The sequence below is a fragment of the Penaeus monodon genome, chromosome 34 (assembly GCF_015228065.2).
Source record: "Penaeus monodon isolate SGIC_2016 chromosome 34, NSTDA_Pmon_1, whole genome shotgun sequence".
Lineage (NCBI taxonomy): Eukaryota > Metazoa > Arthropoda > Malacostraca > Decapoda > Penaeidae > Penaeus > Penaeus monodon.
In genome coordinates, this window is record NC_051419.1 from 34,137,223 (window position 1) to 34,139,330 (window position 2,108).

The following is a 2,108-nucleotide window of genomic DNA, read 5'->3' on the forward strand; positions in this document are numbered from 1 at the left end:
CTAAATCATCCACTCCGAAATGATAGGGCAAGATAAGCGTAGAAAAACTGCAATGTTGAATATAATTCAGCGGCAATGCAACAGGCCTCAGCACCCACCTCAACCATGGTCGCCAGAGTCGCTCTCCTTCTCGCCTTCGTCGCCTTCGCCGTGAGTACTTGTGTTACGTCACTCCTTCAAATTTTCTTTTGATCTTAATGAATTGATCTCATTTTCATCTGTAACTTGCATCAGCTACCCCTTGAAATTTCCAGCTTGCTATTATAAGATAGGGCGCCCAAGTTCCTCGAGGGAACGGTCAAAGCTGGCTCTGCAAAACCACCCAATGTCTATCCCTCCTTCCTCTGACCCGATCTCCCCTGGCGAGCGGAAACCCCGCCGCGGGGAACCCATGGCACGGGAAGTCCCGAAGCCCCTCGTCGACGCCCGCGGACCCGCACCCAATGGTAAGTAGCCCCTCTTGCGCTCCTGAAAACATGACTGAAAGAAAAGAAATCTTCAAAGTATTTTAATGCACATGCCACCCTTTTTATTTGCAAATCAAACATGCATTCTAGGTTTTTCAGCAGAATTGGGGGGCGGCACTGAGGCCACGCCTCACTCGTGGCCCCACCAGGTGGCTCTTTTTCATCGACGACATGTACTTCTGCGGCGGTTCCCTCATCTCCAGCGAGTGGGTCCTCACGGCCGCTCACTGCATGGACGGGTGAGTCAGCGTTCCTTATAGTGCTGACATCAGTGCATTTATTGTCTCACCGAATTTTCATTTAATGTGAATTTCCTTTCGTGTCCTACGCTTTTAGTGCCGGCTTCGTCGAGGTAGTGCTGGGCGCCCACAACATTCTGTGAAACGAAGCCAGCCAGGTCTCCATGACCTCCACCGATTTCTTCACTCACGAGAACGGGAAAACTCTTGGCTGCTCACCAATGATATTGCCCTCATCAGGCTGCCCAACGCCGTTAAAGTTCAATGGTATGTAAGCTAGCATGACCTGTATTATAAGTGAGTATGAGTTTAATTGCATAGTAAAACTTTAACCCACTGATAATGAGATGTCAAGAATACATGCCATGTTCGCTGGAAAGATTCTTTGTTATTTTTAGGTGACATCAGTAATGTTAACATAATTATAACCATAATGTCAGTACCAACTGTAACAATATTGATAGTACAAACATTTGTGAAGCCAGTCATGTGCAAAGTTCACAAAAGAAATCAGTAAACAGTGTGATTACCCAGCACCACAAATTAACTCTACTATCACCATTACCTAAAGAGATTAAACGTAACAATGGAACGTTACAGACAACATTTCCACCGTTGAAGCTGCCTTCCTCCGACGTGGCCGGGGGAACCATCGTCACCCCCCACAGGATGGGGCCGCCCCTCTGACAGTAAGTGTTTCACTCCCTTCTTGCTTGCTTATTGTGTTGTTTAGTTTTCATCTGGATATAACTGCAATGTTCCTTTTCTTCCTGACCTACATTAAAGATGACCCTCTCTGCACAGGCGCCGGCGGTATCTCCAACGTCCTTCGTCAGGTGGACGTCCCCATCATGACCAACCCGATTGTGACGCCGTGTACGCATCGTCGGCAACGGCGTCGTCTGATTGATTCCGAAGGGGCAAGGGAACTTGAAACGTAGGTGTTCATATAATCCCTCTCTTTCTTCTTGCAAATGCTCTCACAGCTGTATATAACATGAATGTAATATGCATAAATGAATTCCTACATTTTTTTCCCAGGGTGACTCTGGCGGCCCCCTCAACCTGAACGGCTTTGACCTACGGCATCACCTCCTTCGGTTCTTCCGCCGGATGTGAGGCTGCTACCCTAAACGCCTTCACCCGCGTCCACTACTCCCTGGACTGGATCGAGCAGAAGACCGGCGTCACTCCCTGAACAGACTTCCTTTAACATTGCTCGAACAGGGTCCTTCCTGGGTTAGGTCCTTTATGGATTATTCAAGATCTGTTTCGTGTGATTCATATAGGTAATCTAATAAAAATCTAAAGTCTACTATGAATTTTATTATCAGAGAATATCTCATTTCCCGTATATTTCGCATTAACGTGGGACTGTTCTACGCCCACACACACACATAAC

At 47.2% G+C, this 2,108-nt stretch overlaps 2 pseudogenes; one reads left to right on the forward strand and one right to left on the reverse strand.

Moving 5' to 3' along the window:
* LOC119594775 overlaps nt 1–2,108 on the reverse strand; it is a 74,697-nt pseudogene that overhangs the window by 57,619 nt on the left and 14,970 nt on the right.
* On the forward strand, nt 106–1,904 carry LOC119594774 (annotated as a pseudogene).